Source organism: Macaca fascicularis, chromosome 7, assembly GCF_037993035.2.
Source record: "Macaca fascicularis isolate 582-1 chromosome 7, T2T-MFA8v1.1".
In the NCBI taxonomy this organism is placed as follows: domain Eukaryota; kingdom Metazoa; phylum Chordata; class Mammalia; order Primates; family Cercopithecidae; genus Macaca; species Macaca fascicularis.
The window spans coordinates 6504825-6528938 of record NC_088381.1 but is presented as its reverse complement, the minus strand read 5'-3'; the positions used below and the strand labels follow the sequence as shown (position 1 = coordinate 6528938).

The 24114-nt window shown below is 43.1% G+C and overlaps 1 protein-coding gene across 11 annotated transcripts in view; it reads right to left on the bottom strand.

The window, feature by feature from the left end:
• Window positions 1-24114, bottom strand: part of OTUD7A (OTU deubiquitinase 7A) — a 374921-nt gene that overhangs the window by 221577 nt on the left and 129230 nt on the right. For 2 of the 11 annotated variants that reach the window (XM_045395224.3, XM_073995374.1), the window contains exon 2: window positions 1325-1480. The exons of the other annotated variants lie outside the window; for them this stretch is intronic. The gene's annotated coding sequence lies outside the window, so the exon portion shown is untranslated. The remainder of the gene's footprint in view (window positions 1-1324; window positions 1481-24114) is intronic. 11 annotated transcript variants of the gene reach the window in all.

Genomic DNA, 24114 nt, shown 5'->3' with positions numbered 1-24114 from the left:
CTGAGGCAGGAGAATGGCGTGAACCTGGGAGGAAGAGCTTGCAGTGAGCTGAGATTGTGCCACTGCACTCCAGCCTGGCCAACAGAGTGAGACTCTGTCTCAAAAAAAAAAAAAAAAAAAAAAATAGGCAACACTGCAGGTGAGAGGTCAGGAGAATGGAAAGACTGAATAGAGGAGAAAGACCAGGGAGAAAGCTCAAGGGGGCAGATGCCGGCATCTAATGTTCTAGTTTTTGAGCAGGGCAGTGGTTATTTAATACAAAGGCATATATATTTTTTTAAATAATTCATGAAGTTGTACATTTGACGTGCACTTTTCTGTAGGTATGTTATTCTTCAATAAAAACAATGAGCAGCAAAAATCTATGGGCCATAAAACAGCCCTTAGGCAAAGTCAATAAATAAGCTTGTGAAGGACTTCTCCAACTTCTGTCAGCACACATATCTGAAAAACAGCGTTACTGGCGTTCAGCTGGACATTTGCTGGTGTACTATGGATCAGCTCATTTAGTTTAAGTATTTTTACTCACATCAGCAAACCATAGTCTGCCCCTTTCTCCAATTCCTTCTCAACACAGCCACAAGAATCTTTAAAAGATGTACATTGGCTGGGCGCGGTGGCTCACACCTGTAATCCCAGCACTTTGGGAGGCCAATGCGGGCGGATGACCTGAGGTCAGGAGTTTCAGACCAACCTGGCCAACATGGTGAAACCCTGTCTCTACTAAAAATACAAAAATTAGCTGGGCGTGGTGGTGGGCGCCTGTAGTCCCAGCTCCTCGTGGGGCTGAGGGAGAAGAATCGCTTGAACCTGGGAAGCTGAGCTTGCAGTGAGCTGAATGCACCACTGCACTCCAGCCTGGGCAACAGAGTGAGACTCTGTCTCAAACAAAACAAAACAAAAAAAGATGTAAATTATATCATGCCCTACCTTGCTTGAAACCGAACAATAGCTTCCCACTGCACTGCAGTGAGACCAAACTTCTTTCCAAGACTTCATCTGTCCTGCCTCACCTCGATGTTCCACCTCTCCAACTTCACATGGCGCCCGGCTGTCCAGGACCAGCACTGCAGGCTGAGCCTTCCATGTGCCCACACACAGCCCACTGCTTCCTTGGCCTCTGTGCCCTGGGACTGACTTCACCTGGAAGAGCTTATACAGTGCTTCCCTTGCCCCTCCTTTCAGTTCAAGTGTCTGCTTCAATTTCACCACTGCTAAGAAGGCTTCTCTGACTTCCTTGCTGAACTACATTCCTCATTATTTTACTGCAGTACCAATTACTGCTTTTGTAGCACTACCATTGTCTGTTAATAACACTACATACCTCGTCTGTCCATTCACTGATCCATCCAGCCAGCCATATATGTCATTCTGTTCCCTGGAGAATTTAAGTTCTGGGAACTTGCTTGTTTTGTCTTTTCTATCCCTGGGACCTTAGTACACAGTTCAGGGGATGTTGCAGCCACTCAGTGAAAACATGCTGAAGAAATAAACGAAAATTATAAAGTCAACTGGCCATTCAACACATTCCTCTGCTTTACATCTGAGCATTTCATCCTTTTCCTAACTCCAAAGTGACCCTTTCTTGAAGCGTACATTGCTATTTCCATTCAACAAAATTGTACCGAGTCCTTCCTCCAGGTGCTAGACTGTGCGCTGTTCTGAGGGTACAACAAGAACGGGTGTTGCCCACAGTGCAGTGGTGCAGTGAGACGCAAATAGAGAGCTGTGGCTCATGCTGGTTTGTAAGGAAGTCAGACGGTTACAAAAAATACAAAATGAATATATACATATTAAAATGTTTAAAATTTATAATATAAATATAAAAATGATTTTTTGGCAGAAACCCAAAGAAACAATCAGATAATAGCATGAGAAATATATATGTCTTATATATATATAAAATGATTTGCAATTATATATATTATTTTAACAATGTTTTATATAAAATAGCATGTAAAATACTATATATAACAATACATATATATTATATGTAATATACAAATATATTTTTACATATTTATATACAATATATTATATAATACATATGTATTATATGTAATGTTAATATATTAACATATTAATTATATATTATCTATTACTATATACGTAAATTATTTCAATAGTAGAATTTGTATTAACACCTTTACTTTGTGTTCTAAAAGGAGATCATCTTGTTGAGATGCATTAGCATTCAAAGACGGAGGAGCAAATGACATGTGAGTGGGCACAGCCTCCACAGAGAGCAACAGGGCAGCGGGGAGCACGGGCATCAGACCGTGGGCACACATGGACCAGCAATGGCCCCCGTGAGAACATGCAGCGGGGAGAGACAACGCATGTTCTGATACCTTTGTTACCGTATCTCAGAGGCACGCTGGAGGCAATCTGATGAGAATCCAACAGTGGGGAATGCTGCATGGAACCTGGCCTATCAATTTCAGTGAGATACTTTGCAGATTAAAAGCTATCGAAAGGATGAAGACTTCCCAGGGCCAGGTACCATGTGCACATGGACAAAGGGAGGAGGCTGCATGGGGAACTCCCTGGCTGAAACTGCCCAGGGGCCTTCACCGTGGCTGTGAGCCACAAAGCCTATGGGGCAGTCATGCATCCCCCTCGGTAATATGGCATAAAAGGCCTTCTTTAACTCTGCCTACTTTATTTAAAATTTTATTTCGAAATAATTTCAGATATGTAGAAAAGTTGCAAAAATAGTATACAGAATTCCTACATACCTCACAATTAGATCCCCTCGAAGGTTAAAGTTTTACATTTATCATTCTCTCCACATAGGAGTCTATTCTACAGATACTAATCAAGTTTCATCCATTGTCTCAACAATGTCCTTTGTAACAAAATGGTTGTTTCTGTCCAGGATCCCAACTTGCATTTCATTTTCATGTTTCTAATCTAGTTTTTGAAAATCTGAAACAGTTTCTCAGTCTATCATTTTTTTTTTCTTTTAAAACATTTTCATTATACTCTAAGTTCTCGGGTACATGTGCAGAACGTGCAGGTTTGTTACATATACACGTGCCATGGTGGTTTGCAGGACCCATCAACCTGCCACCTACATTACGTATTTCTCCTAATGTTCTCCCTCCCCTTGCCCTCCACCCTCTGACAGGCCCCAGTATGTGATGTTGCCCTCCCTGTGTCCATGTGTTCTCATTGTTCAACTCCCACTTATGAGTGAGAACACACAATATTTGATTTTCTGTTCCTGTGTTAAGTTTGCTGAAAATGATGGTTTCCAGCTTCATCCATGTCCCTGTGAAGGACATGAACTCATCCTTATTCATGGCTGCATAGTATTTCATGGTGTATATGTGCCACATTTTCTTTATCTAATCTATCATTGATAGGCATTTGAGTTGGTTCCGTCTTTGCTATTGTGAACAGTGCTGCAATAAACATACAAGTACATGTGTCTTTACGGTGGAATGATTTATAATCCTTTGGGTATATACCCAGTAATGGGATTGCTGGGTCAAATGCTATTTCTAGTTCTAGATCCTTGAGGAATCACCACACTGTCTTCCACAATGGTTGAACTAACTTACACTCCCACCAACAGTGTAAAAGCATTTCTATTTCTCCAAATCCTCTCCAGCATCTGTTGTTTCCTGACTTTTTAATGATCACCATTCTAACTGGTGTGAGATGGTATCCTTGGGCAGGGCTCAGACTATCATTTTGCAATCCTGATACCCTACTTAGGGTAGAATGTCCCTCAGTTTGGGTCTGCCCTGCGAGGCCTCATGATTAGACCCTGTTGTGTATTTCTGGCAGGAACGCCGTGGAAGTGATGCTCTGTCCGCAGTGAACCACACCAGGGGCAAATCATGTTTACTTGGCCCATGGTGACGATGCTTATGTTGATCTTCTGGCTAACGTGATGTGCATCAGGTCCCACCCCTAAACAGTTACTATTTTTCTGTTTGTATCTTGCAGAGATATACTCTTTGTATTCTATTTCTACTCTATTTCTATCTCTTTGTATTCTATATTCTATTTCTCATTGAATTTCTCCCCCATTGGTTTTAGCATGCAATGATATTTCTGTTTGCAACAATTAGCACTTGGTGGTCATCAAATGGTGACTTTCTATTTCCTTCCTTTCTCCTACATTTATTAGCTGACACTCCACTATAAGAAAGCACTTTCCCTTCTCCCCCATTTATTTCTATTCATCCATTTCTTTCTTTTAATATAAACATATGCATTTTTTCTTAAGAATCATCACCAATTTAATAAATAATCACCTGTTACTATAATTAGTAGTTGGAGGCTCAAATTGTTCCAGTGCTCATCAAACAGGCCCCTTCACTCTTTGGCCACTTGTTCTTTCCTGAAGTGCTTGTTCTGTAAACACACCAGGCTTTTCTGCAGCTCTTCTGATGGCACTGCCCACTTCTTGGCTGGATAATTCCTAGCACTTGTTAAACAGCCCACTTAGAAAGTTCCCCAACTTCTCATGTTCCCATCTCAAATCTTGCTGCTACCATATGACTCCACTGTTATCATGGATTGTGCACTGTGCTTGTTTGTTTAGGCTTATAAGCAGTTGGTTTGTGACTTACATTTCTTTATTATCCTTGTAAGGCACCTCCCTGGTCCACATGAGGAACTCAATACATGTATGCTGAATAAGTGAATAGGAAAAAAAATACCATGTAAACCCTCTGACTTCATATAACCTGCTATTCTACAGGCTTCTATTAGATAGAGTCTCATCACTTTGTTGTTGGGATCTATATCTTTGGTAATTTTTTCCCGTTGTTTTACATTACTGAGAAATGCATTATTAGTTCACATTCATGAAGGTTCTGGCATTATGTTTTATTTTTATTTAAGAGACAGAGTCTGATTCTGTTGCCCAGGCTGGACAGCGGTGGTGGAATCGTAATTCACAGCAGCCTTGAACTCCGGCACTCAAGCGACCTTCCGTCTCCCAAAGTGCTGGGGTCACAGGCGTGCACCACCATTGCTCGCCCATGCTTTATTTTGGAAATCCCTCCTTCATTGTTGGTTCCAACATACTCCCTTATTTTCTCAGGAACTCGGACATGTAATGCACATCTGACAGTAAACACACCAAAACGCAGCTGCAGAGAGGCTGGCATTTCCCTGCAAATCAAACTCTCCTATCATCTTCTGCATCTCTGATCAGGGTAACCTCAAGCTTCCATTTGTTCAGACCATTTGTTCAGACCAAAGATGCAGGACCAAACATTTTTGACACCTGCATCTGGCCGATCGGCAAGTTCTATTGGGTTCTAAATATAATCTGAAGAGAGAGTCTTCCTCTTGTCACTGTTCCTCTGCCACCATCCTTGCCCAAGCACCGTCATTCCTCCTTTGCAATGCTGCAGCTCTCTCCTTGTCAGCATCCCTGCCCTGGCAGGCTGACTTCTGATTTTCAAACACCAGCCACGGTGATCTTGTTAAACTGAACTGGATTAAGTCCCTCTGCCAAGGCCTCTCCAATGACGTCACATCTTAGAGGAAAAGCCAAGTCTTACCACATCTTACAATGCTCTGAATGATGTGATACCCTGTTCCTCTCAGATACCAACTACTTCCTCCCGCTTTCTCCCCACCAGCCACACTCCCTCGGGCTGTTCCCTGAAAGTGTCCCCTCATCCCCTCTGACCATACACACACCAGCCTCAGGCCTTGACCATCCTCCCCATCTGGGGATAGCCCATGTCCCCTTCCTCAAGCTTCCTGGTGCTTCAATATATGTGACACATACATACTATATATTTTTTTCCTTTTAAGCTTAAATGCTAACACAACTTGTATTGACAGATTAATTAAGAAATTCAGCTGCTCTCTGTAAAGGCTTAATAAAAATGTAAATTATAATATAATGGCGAATTAATTGAAACACTCCAAAGTAGAGAAAGAATTGTGGAAAAGTTTAAAATTGCTCACAAGACTAACAGGGAGCCTGGTGACTTGGCCATATTGTATAGACTGTTTATGTAGCTTCCATCTGTGCCACGTCCAATAAAGTTGTTATTTACAGTCATGTGCAGATAGATCATGATGCTGCAGTCAATGGTCTGCATATACAACGGTGGTCCTATCAGATTATAATGAAAAATTCTCATCACCTAGTGACATCATAGCTGTTGTTAACATCATGGCACACGAACTTAATTTTTAAAAATAAATTTACTGTAGCCTAAGTGCACAGTGTTTCTAAAGTCTACAGTAGTGTAAGGTCCTGGCCTTCACATTCACTCACTGCTCGCTCACTGACTCACCCACAGCAACTCCCAGTCCTGCAAGCTCCATTCATGGTAAGTGCCCTAGACAGGTCTACCATTTTTATCTTTCATGCTGTATTTTTATTATACCTTTTCTATGTTTAGATACACACATACTTACCATTGTGTTACAGCTGCCTGTAGTATTCAGTACAGCAACGTTCTGCACAGGTGTGTAGCTTAGGAGCAACAGGCTATACCATATAGCTAGGCATGTAGTAGGCTATGCCATCTACGTTTGTATAAGTACACTCTATGATGTTCACACAATGGCAAAAATCACCTAAATGTATTTCTCAGATTGTATCCCTGTGGTTAAGCAACACATGACTGTACCTCTATGTAATCAGTGTGTACGTTGCATGCACACATGTATGTATCTGTGTCTGTATGTACAGTGTGTGTGTACATGAACGCTTGTTGCTTTTGAGGTCACCAGGGTGCAGTATTTCAGTATGAGGCAGCAGATGGTTTACAATGGGGGAGAAGGCATTAGAACAGTATCACGAGGTTTTTGTGAAGGCCAAGACGATGCTGCTTCAAATGTCCACACTGTAAACACACAGAGCCTTTGGGCTACCAGTTGTATCCTGTGCAGTCATAGTAGGTGGCTTAGGTGATTAATTTCCACCAGAGAGATGCTGCCTTTCCTTCGTCAATGCAGGTTTTGTTTTCTCCTCCCTTACAGCAGTCTTCAGTCACTGTTAGCCTTTTAAAGCATTTTTAAAGAATAAGTTGAAAATCAAGTGAAAAAGACAAAGCCCTGTCACTCATTTCCTCCTCCATCTTTTGAGAAAGACATTAAGAAATGTGTCTAATAGAAAATAACGTAATGATTTCTAAATCAACGGGAGCAATAGTTGGTTTCTTTTTTTTTTTTTTTTTTTTTTTTTTTTTTTTTGAGACAGAGTCTCGCTCTGTCGTCCAGGCTGGAGTGCAGTGGTGTAATCTCGGCTCACTGCAAGCTCCGCCTCCTGGGTTCAGGCCATTCTCCTGCCTCAGCCTCCCTAGTAGCTGGGACTACAGGCGTCTCCCACCACACCCAGCTAATTTTTAATATTTTTAGTAGAGACAGGGTTTCACCGTGTTAGCCAGTGTGGTCTCGATCTCCTGACCTTGTAATCCGCCCGCCTCAGCCTCCCAACGTGCTGGGATTACAGGCGTGAGCCACTGCGCCCGGCCGGTTTCCTTTTTCTGCCCTTAACATTAAAATTTTACCTTAAATGAATGAAGACCATTGAAAAACCATGAGCATGTATCCCACAGAGAAGACCAGGGATGCCTGCGCCTCACAGCCGGGCTGTGTCACGGGACTGAAGGCAAACACGCTGCACAGCAGCCTCTGCATCGGACTCAGGCTCCTGGGCCAGGGACTGCATCTTTTTCATTGAATTCCCCACACCCAGTACAGCATCTGGCTCGAAGTCGGTGCTCAATAAAATTCTGTTGACTGCCTGCCTGAGTGAACGGATAAATAACTGAAGGAGAATAGGCGGGGCCTGCCTGTGTGAACTGGAGACTAAGGGAGGATCTGCCGGGACTGTGCCATGAAGGCATAGCGGCACGCAGCCTGTGGCACAGCCTCATTAGCCCTTGCAGGTTCTGGTTATTGAAGAACCTGCTCACAGGTTCTTCACGTCACTCCCATAGGGAGTGAAGGGCCCCTGATCCCTCTGAGGTCAAGGGAATCTCTGGCAGGGACTGGGAGAGGGTGTAGGATGAGCTCTGATTGGTGTGGACACAGTCAGTCCCTCCTCACCTCAGCCATGCAGGAATGGCCCTGAAGTTTCCAAGGCTGTCACAGCTCCCATCTAGAGAAAACCAAGCTGTCTGGGTCCACACAGGTATATATCCTATGGCTATTACACGAGGCTTCTTGGCAGATATTCATGGATCTCTCAGAAAATGGGCAGCTTCTCACAGAACAGACGTGTGCCCACTGACTGACTTCAAATGCTCTCACTCGCTGGAAATTGCAGGTTTGCAAACACACTCCTGAATGCACTGCCAGGTTCAATGCACAGACAGTTTGCATGGAACGGGAGACGAGGTTCATCACAGAAAGAGGCCTGGGGATGCTGGTTTGAAGATGGATGGAATGCAGGCAGGACTACTGCGGCCCAGGGAGTGACCAGAGCCAGCAGAGTTGCCACCACCCAGGGCCTGGGGGGAACTGCTAAGGAGCCAGGCTGGGTTGCAGGATGTTTGGGTTGAAAGGTCCCCAGCACAGTGGTCCTTGTTCACTTCGTGGTCTTCCAGTTGGCAAAACAGAGGCCTAGACAATATAAGATACATCCCAGAGACAGCAATACACGACGAGGCCACGGGACTTCCAACTGACTGTCAAAAAGGAAAGTTCTGAGTCCCTGACCTGTCTGATTGCCTGGGCAGCTGTAACCCAAATCCCCTGAGCCCCCTGAGAGCAGTTTGGATAGGAAGAGAGCAGGGAAGATGTTGCTGGCTGGAGCCCTCGGGAGTGCCTCGGCGTTGCTGGAAAGATGACCAGCAGTCCTTCCTACTAGCTAGGACAGTGATTCCACCATGAGGACCTTGGGGCAGAAGTCAGGGGAGTGGAAGACAGGGTGCAGGAGGGCAAGGAGGTGAAGGAGGCAAGGACTTGGAGCCTAGCCAGAGAGGAGGGGAGTCCCTGCAGAGCCTGAGAACTCAGGAAGGCCGTGTGGCAAGGGATTGAAGCTGTTGGAGGAGGCCCGGAGGCCTGCCAATCAACTACTCAGCTGATGGCACAGCTCTGAGGTGCTGCCCCACCTCACCACACAATCTGCCCTTGCTTGTGGTGCCAGTGCTACCTGGGGCACAATCGCCCTGCCGCCTTCTGAAAGTATATGCCCCACTCCCCACCCAACCTGCACCCCCGCCTTTGTCCATGAAATTGGCCACTTCAGCTAAGAGGCCAGCTGTGGCGAGAGAAAGAAATGCAAGTCATACATCCTTCTGGACTTTCCCTTTACACTCAAGCCCTCAACTTTTTCAGTGATAAAATTCAGATCATAGGAGATGTTCTTGGGGGATTTGTTTTTCCTATGCCATAGATATTTCTCTGTCAGCAGAGAGAGCTAATTCACTTCCCCCTACTTGCTGCATCGCTGTCCCTTGTGTAGATGTACTGTGATTCCTTTCACCATTTTTGTTTCATGGGCTTTGTCTTCCTGTTACAAAACAAAAGTAAAATTGGGACACTTGTCTGACTCTTGGCCTGCAGAGGCAGAAGTTGCTGGAGAAAAAAAAATCCTGCAAGTGGAGGTGCTGGATCAAAATGGAATTGCATGTTAAATTTAGATAGAGACTGCCATATTGTCCTTCAAGGACCATATACCAAGTAACGCATCATCAGTCACTAGCCACGTGAGTGCCGTCTCCCCACACCCTCGCCAAGACTGGACATCTGTGTTATTTTGTTTGCTAACATAGTAAGCAAAACGTGGTACCTCAGAGTTTTGTTGTTGTTGTTTTAATTGGCTCTCCTCTGATTACTCATGGAGCTGGTTAACTTTTCACATATTTACAGGCTATTTATATTTCTTCTTTGGTGAACTGCCTATGTATATATTTCCTGATTAATTTTACTTGCTCATTTTTCTTATTGATCTGAGGCACTCTGCGTATTATTATGGACACTACATTATCATTGGTGGCTTGTCTTTTCATCTTAAAATATGACTTTTCCCTACAGAAGTTGAAATTTTAATAAAATAAAATCTGTGCTGTTTATCTTCTATGGCTTGTGGGGTTTTGGGTTTGCTTAGAAAATTCTTCCCCTAAAATAAATACTATTCTCTGATATTTCCTTGTAATAGTTCTTGGGGTTTTCTCCTAAACGTTCACACTTGAATACATCTGGAAGTAACATTTGTAAATGGCAAAAGGTTTCCCCAGTGAATTGCTTTCACATGGATGACCAAGTGTTACTACACAGTTACATGGTCCGTCCTTCTTCACTGATTTGAAATACCACATTTATCATACACAATATGCCGTTGATGCAATCCTAAGGAGATAGGAATGGGCAACAGAAGCTGGAGTGGGGCTTCAAGGAACTGGGATTGTTTCTGCTACTCACAGAATGGGAGCATACGTAGAAGCTGAGCCATGCAGTTGCTCTCACACACCTGAGATCGCATCTTTCACAGTCTGAATACAAGGGCAGGAGTGCTGGGGTCCTAAAACCAATGTGAAAGGACCACCCAGCCTTTACCTGAAGGAATGTTCCCTGGATTATGGTTGTTCGAAGGCTGACTCACACACAGTGGAGAAACTAGACACGATGTTTTAGGGAAAACAGCTTAAGGGTAGGTCCTCCTGTTGAAGCCAGCGACAATTAAGTCAAGAGAGGGGCAGGGGCAGGGGCAGGGGGCACAAAAGCAAAGAAATGCCACTTATCTGAAATCTCCAAGAGGAATGTGGATGGCTACTGGCACCTGCAGTTGATAGGGACCCACCAGATTCCAAGCCTCTGGGCTGTGAGCAATTGCAGGGCAGAGGCATCGGGAGCCTCACGTAGCAGAGACCTGAGACTGCTCCAGACACAAAATGAGCCCAGATCCCCCCACATGACTACAGGTAGGAAGCAGACTGAGAAAGCTGCCAGCTTGCAAGGATGCCATGGTCTCTTTAGTGCTCTATTCTCCAAAGAAGAGCCAAGGCCAGGAGAGTAGGAGATGGTGAAGCCCCTGCCCTGCTGGGAAACTGAACGACCAAGGGTGATGGGACCTCACAGCCTCTGCCCCGAGGAATTTCAGGGTTTCTATGGCCATTGACAGTCACCTGTCTCCCAGTTACTCCATTCCTGTTCTACTAGTGCATGTTGTTGTGTGGGTATGACTGTATGGTTGTGTGGTATCAGCTAACTTGTTCTTTTATTTAGTCCATGGGTCTCCAGACTCAAAGAAGCTGTATCTGCATCTTGCAAAGAGACCACTAGGCATCATGCAGAAGCCCGCGACTTTGAGGCTGATGAGACTTTAGGATGTCTCCCACAGGGAGCAATTACCTTTGATATTTGTGTAGCAAAAAGACTGAATCAAATATTTGGTGACCAGAAGGGTACACTGTGGTGGGCATTAAAACTGTTCACTAATATCCACTTTTCTTCTGCTTCTGGGCACTCAGAAAAATTGTACCTCCTGGCATCCCCAAAGCTACATGTGGATATGTAACTTGCTTTGACCAATGAAATATGTTAAGTGGCAGGTGTCATTTTAAGTGGATGCATTTAATTGCTAGTGTTCACCTTTCCAGTCCTTCTCTTCCTCCTGCCCCTAAGCCTGGTGACCTCCTGATGGCAGCACTCCACCAGCCTGGAGGAGAATGGCAAGTAGCAAGCCCTGACTTCCCGGTGCACCAGGAGGAGAAAATAAACTGTGGTTTGAGCTGCCGAGATTTGGGGGTATGTGTTACTGTATCTAACGTAAACTAACTGAAAGTATCTTCATTCATTCCCATGGACACAAATATCTCTATATTGATGACTCGCAGATTTATAATTCTAATGCAGTCCCCAACCCTGAGCTAGACAGAGTTTTTTTTTTTGGTTCTGCTTTTCTTAACCTATGAATATTCAAGTGCCCAAGACTCCGCGTTGAGCTCCTTTTTCTTCTCTGTCTACACTTTCCTCCCCTGTAATCTTATTCCACATCAGGCCTTAAATATTTAAGCACCAGTGTCTTCCAAATTTAAATCTCTAGCCCTGACTAGTACCTCTCTAGTACACATCAGTTAAGTTAATTCCTGGATAGTTCCTACATGACTCTGGACTCTTGAAACTGAATTTAAGCATTTTCTCTGTCTCCTGAATTTCACGATTGAGTCAACCACTATTACCTAATATAAAAAAGTTCCTTGAAGACATCAACACACACACACACACTTTGTGAAATAGTGTTTGCATTTTTTCCCACTTAAGTAGTAAGACAGGAGCAAATTTCCTAATTTAAAAAAATCCCTTGAACAGCGTAGCTAAGAAGAAAGGAAGGAAAGAAAAAAGGAAAGGGAGATCTAAGCTTGATCATATCAAACAGAAAACGTAAACACTACGAACAGAATGTTATTGTACCCCATCAGCAACCTGTCTTTAATAAATCACTTTGCGAAGCAAGAATCAGAACTGAAACTAGCCCCTTTCCCAAGATGTATATTCCTTAAGAAATATGCCCTTGAGAACACTGCTCTCAAGGACCCTTAAGTCATCAGTAACTTCATGTGGGCTCCAATGGCTGCAATGATCCACTGCACCTACCAGCCAAGAGCACATTCTAGAGGAGCTCTCAATGTTAGAAGTGATGATGGCATTGTCACGGTTCTTTTTGTCGACAGTGTTCAATGGGAAGATTGTTCCTGCATGGGTCAATTTCTAGGAAAATCCACCTGAAGTAGAGATGGAAAACAGCAAAAACAGTAACAGAAAAACACATGTGGCCTGCCTCACTATGTCACATTACGATACATGGAAAAGTCTGAAATCTTCACTTACATCTCCCTATTTTGACTCCTCATCAGACAGAGGTGAGGCTGACTGAGAGGGAGACAGGAGGCTGTGGGCCAGGGCCATGGGCCATGCGGGAGCAGGTGCTAGGTCCAAGCGCCCATTCTCCCCTACCAGGTCTCAAATCTATCACCCCATCATGTCCAGCACAAGAACCTGGCCATGCATCCATTCTCAGCCTGGCATCCCATACTCTGAGTGGCTCATCTCTCAACCTCACCTCATATCCCCACCTTTCCCAATCTTCCCACAGCAGAGTTTGTGCTGATTTGTAAGGTTGCCTCTATTTTGTACAAGTTCCTATATCGTCCAAGGCCTGTTCTGGGCTTTCCGGTTTCTTCCACAGAACCAGCCCAGGCAGGAATGCCATATATTGTAGTTACCATTCATTTAAAACGTTGATCTCTCCATTCACCCTCCTTTTTCCCCCTCACTGTTGTCTCAGCTACTTAGACCTTTAGTATTCAATAGGTATTTTAGAATTATTTTGTTAAATTCCACAAAAATCCATGTTGAAATGTTGAGCATTTGGACTGTATTCATAGGCCAATTCGTGAGGAACTGTCATCTCACCACACAGAGTCTTTTGATCTAGAATGAAATTCCAATGAATATCCCTCATTCATTCTTCAATCTGGTACCAGCTGGCCTCAGCTGTGGCCTTTCCTCCAAGACTATTCTTGCTAAGATCCACAGGACGGCCCTGTTACCAATACTGTGGGTGTTTCATTCCCTGTTTTATTTGCCTCCCTGTGTTTGTTGCCTTTGATGACTTCTTCCCATTCTCCTCTGTTGCTCTAATAACACCTGGCTCTCCTATTTCATCTAACTACTTCTCAGCTGCCCCTTCTGACTTTTCTTGGCTGGCCTTTCTGTGGCTATCTGACATGTAAACGACTCCCCAGGGCTCCACTCTGAGTCCTTTATGCTCACTTATGCTTTCTCCATAGATGAAGCTGTTAGTAGCCACGTCTTTAAATATCACCCAAATGCCAACACTTTCCAGGTTTATATTTCAAGCCCCCAACTCTCTTCTGAACTTTACCTTGGTCTTGTACATCTGACCACTTAGTCTCCACCTGGATACCTCACAGTTATTGCAAACATAATGAGGCGAAAAGCACATCTGGCTCTCCTCTTTGAATTGGCTTCTCCTCCAATTTTCCTGAGTTTAGTAAAAGGTTCTTCCATCTACTCAGTTGATCAAGCCAGTATCCCGGGAGCCATTCTCAGTCTGCCTTCTCCTTTCACGGTGCATCAGTAATTTCATGGTGGCATTTCCACCTTTAAGATAGCATTGAGGCTACTGGATTCTCCCCATCTTCACTTCTACCATCTGCCCGAAGTACCCAGCAGAGAGCAGCTGAGATGGCCCCTCATTCCTGCTCTCTGACCCCACCTCAATCCATTTTACGTTAGCAATCTGAATGACCTTTTCAATGGGTTCATACTTTTCCTTCACCCTAATTCTACAGTTACAGAGAATTACAGAGAGAATGAAACAGAAGACCCTTTCTGTGACCTGGGCAGCCCCTGCCTAACTCTCCACCTCTCTACGCATGACCTCTCTTTATTCCTCATTCTCCTGCTGTGTGAGCTTTTTCCCTCAACACTCTCAGGATCGTTCCTCCTTGGCCCAGAATCTTTCCTATAAGGACTCATACATACCCGTTAGGTCTCAGGTGCTATGTCACCTGCTCAAATGATTTCCTTGGTTAAATTATCTCAATGAAGTCCTACCTTTATTTTCCCATGAACCCACTTTTTTCCTTTACTATGCTTCACATTCATTACAATTATGTGCATGTGTGTTACTAGCTTATCTTTTATTATACTGTGAGGTCCAGGTAGGGATGGACTATGTCTGTCATTCTCCCCTGGAGATCCAGCAGTTGGCCTGATGCCCAGTGCAGAGATACCTAGAGAGCACCAGCTAAAAACAGATGTGTGTACAGTAGTCCTGCCTTATCTGTGGTTTTTCTTACACATGGTCAACTATGGTCTGAAAATAGGTGAGTACAGTATAATAAAATATTTTGAGAGGGTGATAGAAGCCATATTCACATAAATTTTATTACAGTATGTTGTGATAATTGTTTTAAGTTATTGTTGTTATTATCTTGCTGTACCTAATTTATAAATTAAACTTTATCACAGGTAGGTATGTAGGAAAAAGTTAGTATATATAGGGTTTGGTACTAGCCACAGTTTCAGGTATCCACTGGGGTTTCGGAATGTGTTCTCCATGTATGGGGGTGTTAAGGGGTTACTGTATCTGCTTACTGAAGAAATCAATAACTAAAGTTTATCACCATGATACCCTGAAGATGAGCAAAACAAGCATGGGCTGTTAGTCCTGGTTTGTGTAATAACTCTGATACTGACTGTCATGGGAAAGAAGAAATAACAGCATGGTGACTTCAACGCCTAGCATATGGCAGGCAATGGGTTGTGGCCACAAACAGTCACATTAATATGGAAGCTTGCATGTGAAGTAGTAAAGAATGTGGCTACTGAGTGTGGCCCCTTTTTATTTTTTTGGTTTTCCTTTTAAAGTTAAAACTGGTGCTTAGAACTAGATCTGATATCTAGTTTACCTTCACGGGCATTCCATGTGGTACCTGGGAAATAATGTAGTTAAAATTGGGTATTATTTCATTTTCACTTTTAGATTTAACCCTCTGCTTTCTGTGTGCTTAATCCCACCTCACTCACAGGCATGCCCTGAGGTCAATGCACCTGTCCATAAGCACACCTCACACTCTCCTTGGAGGGCAAGGCTCCCCCAAACTATGACTGCAGCTGTAGCCTCCAGATCGTGGTCAGATTTCTCAACCCTCCTGTCCACATCTGCTCTATCAGTTCCTTCTCTCTGCAAGCTCCCCAGCCCTCTGCCCTTTGTCCCCCACTCTTATTCCTCCCACTGGGTCTCCTGTGTGCTTTATTTTTCCTTCTCTCTCCTATGATACTAATGATTCCTGTTATGAACTGAATGTCTGTGTCCTCACCAAATTCATATATTGAAACTCTAGCCCCCCAGGGTAATGGTATTAGGAGGTGGGGCCTTTGGCAGGTGATTAGGTCATGAGGGTGCAGCCTCATGAATGGAATTCGTGTCCTTTTAAGAAGAGACACCTTGCTTCCTCTCTCTCTGCCATGTGAGGACACAGCAAGAAAGTGGTTGTCAGCAACCAGGAAGAGAGCCCCACCAGAACCAACCATGTTGGCACTCTCTTCTTGGACTTCCCAGCCTCCAGAACTGTGAAAATAAATGTCTGTTGTTTAAGCCACTCAGGCTACAGTATTCTGTGACAGCAGCCCATGGTACCTGAGAGACAACCCTCTGCATTTAAAGCTCTTACACCTTCCATTATGTTATTTTACTTTTTTCCCCTTCTCCATAACTACCTTTAATGCTGGCTCTCTCCCTTCTCTAACTGCCTTGTTCTGAACATGCCTTGCTTGAGAGAGTTCATCCATCCCTGTCAAAGGCATCAAATTTCCCCTATGTGTTTGGCTCTGAAATGTCAACCTTGTGGCCAGCCTCTCAATTCAAACTCAGATCATTCTCCAGTTTCTGCTGCAGAATTTTATTTCTTGGAGCGTACACTGAAGTGACCACACCAGATGATATGAGGTCAGATTCAGCTGCTGCCAAGGTGTAATAAGAATGGGGTTGGGTGGAGATGACCTGGGTTAAATCCCAATGCTACTATTTCTCAACTCTGTGACCTTGGGCAGGATACTCAGGCTTTCTACAACTTTTTGTTCTCATCTCCAACATGGGGGCAGTCACAGGATTGTTATCATCCCCCAGCACCGAGCCCATGGTCAATACAAAGTGAGCCCCACATGGTCTACAGGAGGTCAGTGATGGACATGATGGAGGGATGGAGGACCACTGGTAGTTCAAGCTCAGGTACTGCATGCTTTCTCCCTGGAGAAGAGTTTAGTAGCACCTTGGTCACGTTGCTAAAGTGTCAAAGGAAAAACTATAAAATATATGTACAAAATATCCTTAGGACTAAATCCAAGGTCCTCTATTCTCCCTAATAGTTGAAATGATCTCTTGGGTCTCAGGGGTTGTGCAGCACCAGACTCCTGGGATAATGCATTTGTGGCATAATCTGTTTTGTTATAACTGTTTGATGTTTCAGTCAAATGCTGGTGAACCATGTGCATTTTCTCCTTCTCTAAAGGGAGACCTCTTTTTACATCCCTATGGAGTTTTCCACATTCAGGAATTGAGAGTATTTTCTGATTTTGCATTCTAAAAGAGTAAAGTAAGAACACAGATGTTTATAGCAGATTTATTCATAATTGCCAAAACTCAGAAGCAACCAAGATGTCCTTCAGTAGGTGAATGGATAAACTGTGGTACATACAGATAATATAATATTATTCAGCACTTAAAAAAAAAGGGCTATAAGGCCATGGAGAAAACTTAAGTGCATGTTACTAAGTGAAAGAAGCCAATCTGAAAAGGCTGCATACTATATGACTGACAAGCTGGAAGAGGCAAAACCACAAGGAGAGTAAGATCAGTGGTTGGCCAGATGCGGTGGCTCATGCCTGTAATCCCAGCACTGTGGGACTATGAGGCGGGTGGATCACGAGGTCAGGAGATCAAGACCATCCTGGCTAACATGTTGAAGTCCCGTCTCTACTGAAAATATATGTAAAAAATTAGCCGGGTGTGGTGGCGGGTGCCTGCAGTCCCAGCTACTCGGGAGGCTGAGGTAGGAGAATGGTGTGAACCCAGGAGGCAGAGGTTGCAGTGAGCCGAGATCATGCCACTACACTCCAGCCTGGGCAACAGAGCGAGACTCCATCTCAAGAAAAAAAAATCAGTGGTTACCAGGGGCTAGAGGGAGGAAAGGACGAACAGGTGGAGCACAGAGGATTTTAGGGCAGTGAAACTACTCTGTATGATACCATAATGGTAGATGCATGTCATTATACATTTGTCTAAACCCGTGGAGTATACAATGGCAAGAGTGAACCCAGATGTAAACCACAGACTCTGGGCAATAATGATGTCTCAATGTAGGTTCATTAGTTGTAACAACTGGACCCCTCTGGTTGGGGAGGCTGACACAATGGAGAAGTCTATGCATGTGTGGGGTTGGAGGTGAATGGGGACTCTTTACACCTTCCTCTCAATTTTGTTGTGAACCTAAAACTGCACTAAAAATAAAGCATATTAAAAAAGGGTAAGATAGGAAATTATCCTCAATGAAAAAATATATAATCACACAAACAGACATTTCCCTTTCAGTAATGCTTTTTGAACCTGCTCTAGTCCTCTGGGGAGAAGAACGCCAACCAGGAGGAGGGAGATACAGGATCCTGAGAGCTAAAGGTGGACCAAGTTCTCTCCTCTCTCTTCCCTGGAATTTCTACTTTGATATTAAAATCATGTCTAAAAACAGACTAATCATCCCCTCAGTCTCTCCTACACTCCATGGCCTTTTCCTCCAACTATTTTTCTTTACTTAGTCATGCAAACAGAACGCCTGGAGTCAGTGGAACTCATTAAACAGCAGAAAGCATATAGATGCATTCTACTGTCATAAGAGAACTTACTCCTGACTGGTATACATGCACAGGGCTGGTGTCTCCTCTGTCCCTGGCTCTGCTGTGAATAACTGTGAGGAAAATGAGGCTCTGAGAGATGCCTGGTCTCACCCAAGGGCAAGCTGGGGTTAAAAGGATACATATGGTCTCCTAGTTGTGATTTGATTGTGCCATGCTTCACATTTATATCAAGGAGAGGATACTAGTAGTTGCACGACTACAGCTTAACCGGCTATTGAAACATACAATGCATGTTAGAAAGCTGTTCACAACACATGGTTAAAACAACTAAAAAGTTGGTTCTTGGAGAAGTCTACTCTAGTCCCTTGGAAATGCCACAGTGTGGATTTCAACTGGGGCATATGTAACAAGCATGCGCTTCCCAAGTTTCCCATGTACAGGTGGTTCTATCAATTGCATCGCACTCCAGAAAATATTGTATTGGTGAAGCCAGATTCGTACTGTGGAAAAGAATTCATTCTAAGTGGAAAGAGTGACAAAGAAGACAAAGAGCAACAAAGAATTCTTCCCACCTCCAAGTCCTTCTTCCAGTGCTTCTTCGCACAGAATACTTGCTTACTAGTTTGGTTTCTGTGTTACTCCCCACTTTCCTAGTTGTGCATTCCTTTGGATATCAGTCTCCATGTTTTGCTAGGGTTGCAATAAATCTTATCCAAACCACAATCTTGAGGTCCTCCCTTCAACCACTGGTTCAAGCTTTAATTGCTCCTCCACACAACAGACAAAACATAAGAATTAAAACTCAGCCAGTCTCCTGAAAAGAAGGTCTTTAACAGCATCTTGGTTTGCCACAGTGGGCTCTGGAGCCCGAGTTTCAGTCCTGACTCATGATCCTGGGGCCGTGCAAACCTGGCCAAGTTGGTGATATATCTGCACTCTGATTTCCTTACATCTTAACTCAGTGGATTGCTGTGGGGGTGAACTGAGACAAACACAAAGGGTTGAGAACAGAGCCCAGCTCAGAGCAAATCTAACCAGATGACACTGACATCTGTCACCATTACCTTCCATGAGTTTGGTCAACTCTGGCTCTTTCTGACCCTCCACCAACACCCCCTCCTCTACCAGACTCACTGTAGGCCCCACTCACTCTCTGGGCAACTGTAGGATTTGTGAATAAGCCGTTTCTTCTGCCTGGGTGTTCTTTCCACTCTCTGCCTCCTCTACCCCAACATTCACATCCTGCTGCTCAGTCTGGCTAATTCTTATTGGTCCTTCAGAGTTCAACTTATAAACACTTTTTCCTCCAGGAAGCCCTCCCTGGCTGCCTAGACCAGGTTAGCCCTCTGGCTCTCTATCCTGAGCATGCCTGTGGTTCCATTAGGGAACAGAGATTACATCCATCTTGTTCACCACTGTCTCTTCAGTGCCTAGCATGGCACAGGGCCATGATACCCCACAAATATCTGCTGAATAAATGAAGTCATGGCTGGAGCTGTCACGATGGGGTCAGCTATAGACAGGAGGCTGTCTGAGTGCTCTCAAATGGCAAGTTTGTCAGAAAAAGAATTCGAGACTCAAGTCTCAGTCACATAATGGGGAAATACAATCAGAAGTCAAGAGAAAGAGGAGACCCAGCCAATCATCCAAAATAAGAGTGTTCAGAGGATGCCTGAAAGCTGCAGGTATGGAGACAGGACAAGCTAGAGAAGCTGATCATGTTTCAGCAGGGGAAGGTGAAACACATTAATATAAAAAATGTCAATTTTTTCAAAATTAACCCAAAGCTGGAACACACTGTCAATCAGAGTTCTATCATTGCATTTTGGGGAATTGGATACAATTATTTTGAAGTATGAACAAAAGAACTGATAAGAATAGTAGTAATACACCAACAACAGTCAAGCCAAGAGCTAAATCAGGAATGTACTCCCATTCACAATTGTCATGAAAAGAATAAAATACCAAGAAATACGGCTAACCAGGGAGGTTAAAAATCTCTATAAGGAATAATACAAAACACTGCTCAAAGAAATCAGAGGTGACACAAACAAATGGAAAAACATTTCATGCTCATGGATAGGAAGAATCAATATGATTAAAATGGCCATACTGCCCAAAGCAATTTTAGATTCAATGCTATTCCTATTAAACTACCATTGAGATTCTTCATAGAACTAGAAAAAAGTATCTTAAATTTCATATGGAACCAAAAAAGAGCCTGAATAGCCAAGGTAATCATAAGCAAAAAGAATAAAGCCGGAGGCATCGTGCTACCAAACTTCAAACTATATTATAGGGCTATGGTAGCCAAAACAGCATGGTACTGGTACAAAAACAGATACATAGACATCAACGGTACACAATAGAGAACCCAGAAATAAGACAGCACACCTTCAACCATCTAATCTTTGGCAAATCTGACAAAAACAAGGAACGTGTAAAAGACTCTCTATTCAATAAGTGGTGCTGGGATAACTGGCTAGCCAGGTACAGAAGATTGAAACTGAACCCTTTCCTTTCACCATATACAGAAATCAACTCAAGATGGATTAAAGACTTGAATGTAAAACCCAAAACTATAAAAGCTCTAGGTGACAACCTAGGCCATACCATCCTGGACATAGTTACAGGCAGAGATTTCATGATGAAGATGCCAAAAGCAATTGCAAAGAAAGCAAAAACTGACAAATGGGATCTAATTAAAGAGCTTCTGCACAGCAAAAGAAACTACCAACAGAGTAAACAGAGAACCTATAGGATGGGAGAAAATTTCAGCAAACTGTGCATCCAACAAAGGTGTAATGTCCAGCATCTATAAGGAACTTAAATAAATTTACAAGAAAAATAAAACCCATTAAAAAGTGGGCAAAGGACATAAACAGACTTCTCAAAAGAAGACATACATGTAGCCAACAATCATATGAATAAAAGTTCAGTATCACTGATCATTAAAGAAACACAAATCAAACCCACAATGAGATACCATCTCACACCAATCAGAATGGCTTTTATTAAAAAGTCAAAAAATGGCTGGACATGGTAGCTCATGCCTATAATTCCAGCACTTGGGGAGGCCAAGGCGGGGGTGGATCACCTGAGGTCAGGAGTTCAAGACCAGCCTGGCCAACACGGGGAAACCCCGTCCCTACTAAAAATACAAAAAAATTAGTTGGGTGTGGTGGCACTAAAAATACAAAAAAAATTAGTTGGGTGTGGTGGCACACACCCGTAATCCCAGCTACTCGGGAGGCTGATGCAGGAGAATTGCTAGAACCTGGGAGGCAGAGGTTGCAGTGAGCCAAGATTGAGATCACGCCACTGCACTACAGCCTGGGCAACAGAGTGAAACTCTGTCTCAAAAAAAAAAAAAAAAAAAAAGTCAAAGTCAAAAAGTAACAGATGCTGGCAAGGTTATGGAGAAAAAGGAACATTTTATACATCATTTATACATTGTTGGTAGGAGTGTGAATTAGTTCGACCATTGTGGAAGATAGTGTGGTGATTTCTCCAAGTCCTACAGATAGAAATATCATTCAACCCAGTAATCCCACTACTGGGTATATACCCAAAGCACTATAAATCATTCTACTGTAAAGGCACATGTATCTGTATGTTCATTACAGCACAATTTACAACAGCAAAGACATGGAATCAACCTAAATGCCCATCAATAATAGGCTGGATAAACAAAACATGGTACATAAACATCATGGAATACTATGCAGCCATAAAAAAGAATGAGATCATGTCTTTTGCAGGGACATGGATGGAGCTGGAGGCCATTATCCTTAACAAACTAACGCAAGAAAAGAAAACCAAATACCGCATGTTCTCACTTACAAGTGGGAGCTAAATGATGAGAACACATGGACACATAGAGGGGAACAACACACTCTGGGGCCTACTGGAGGGCAGAGGGTGGGAGGAGGGAGAGGATCAGGAAAGATAACTAATGGATACTAGGCTTAATACCTGGGAGATGAAATAATCTGTACAACACACCCCCATGACACAATTTTACCTTTGTAACAAATCTGCACATGTGCCCCTGAACTTAAAAGTTATAAAAATAAGATAAATAGTAATAATGATAAAAGCAGTGAACACGTTTACACTTGTAGTTGCACTAGCAATGGGTGAGGGTGACTCCACCCCCCCAAAAAAAGATTAGCCACAGCTTGATCATTACAGAGCTAGGTGATGGGTGCATGGCACTCAGTATATTACTCTGTACATATTTATAGATGTTTAATATTTTCCATAGTTGAATGTTTAAAGATATAAGTAAAATACAATAAATTTAGCAGAAAACAAAAAAGAGGTGCTGTCTTAAGCTCTTTGTATATATTAACACACATCCAAACTCAAACAAGAAAACTAGAAAAGAATGACAGGGAGGGAGTGTACACCTCACACTGAAGCTGTGCTGACCAATGCACTGTGAGACCAACGTATGTTCCAGGTGCCACTGCTGTCCCCAGGGAAGAGTAGTTTATTTAACAGACAGAGCCGGCAGAAAACAAATTTATATCCCCCACCCCCAACACAAGTAAGTTTTGGATAAATTTAAAATATAAATGTAAAATAAAATAACTAAAAATATTAAAATAAAATATATTCAAATATTTGTATGGCTTTGTATTTGTATGACTTTGGCTTGAAGACTTTTTTTTTTTTGGTGGGGGGGACGGAGTCTCGCTCTGTCACCAGGCTGGAGTATAGTGGCATGATCTTGGCTCACTGCGACCTCCACCTCCCAGGTTCAAGTGATTCTCCTGCCTCAGCCTCCCAAGTAGCTAAGACTACAGGCACCCACCATCACACCCAGCTAATTTTTGTATTTTTAGTACAGACAGGGTTTCACCGTGTTGCCAAGGCTGGTCTTGAACTCCTGGGCTCAGACAATACGCCCTCTTTGGCCTCCCAAAGTGCTGGAATTACAGGTGGCATGAAGACCTTCTTAAGCAATGTTGGATAGGTAGAAATCATAAATAAAAATAATAGAAATATTTAACCAGACAATGTTTCTTAATATGGTAAAATAAACAATATAAAAAGACATTAATATACTTGGAAAAATCGTTGAAACACATACGCAGGCAAAGGACTAATAGCCCTCTAAACAAAGAACTGCTATCCACTATTGAAATAGAGACAATCCCACAGAAACTCCAGCAAAAGACACGAACAAGCAGTTTACAGAAAATGAAATCAAGATGCATCAAAAAGGTAGTCATGAAAAAATGATGCAAACTGCCAATGCCGTATCATTTTCACACAAACTGGAGAAACCCTGGGGATGACATCCGGGGTCAGAGGGGTTTAGTGAGCACTGCACGCACTTGCATTTTGGGGGAAGATGTGAACTTCTATGCCCTTTTTGGAAAGTAATCTGGAAATGGTGATTCAAGTTCAGTATCTAAAAACTTGTTGACTCAGTGGTCCCATTTTTGGAAACATATCTTACAGAAATAAGAGCAGGAGTATATTAGAAAGTGTTCAATGATACAAAGAATTTTGGAAGTGGCAGAAACTGGAGAAAGTCAGCATGCTTCTCAGCAGGAAATAACTGGATAGACTGAATGTGTTCATACGGGACTATCACACAGCATTCAAGAAAGAAATTAGACTCGATTTGCTGATCTGGAAGGACATCCATGCTGTACGCTTTCCTGAGGAAGGGAAGCTTCAGAATCATGTGTATTGTAGGGAATCATGGACAGTAGGTTGCAAAAAAGTATCTATTTATAAAAGTACATATTTATGTTCATAAATGTATAGGTGTAGCTGGTA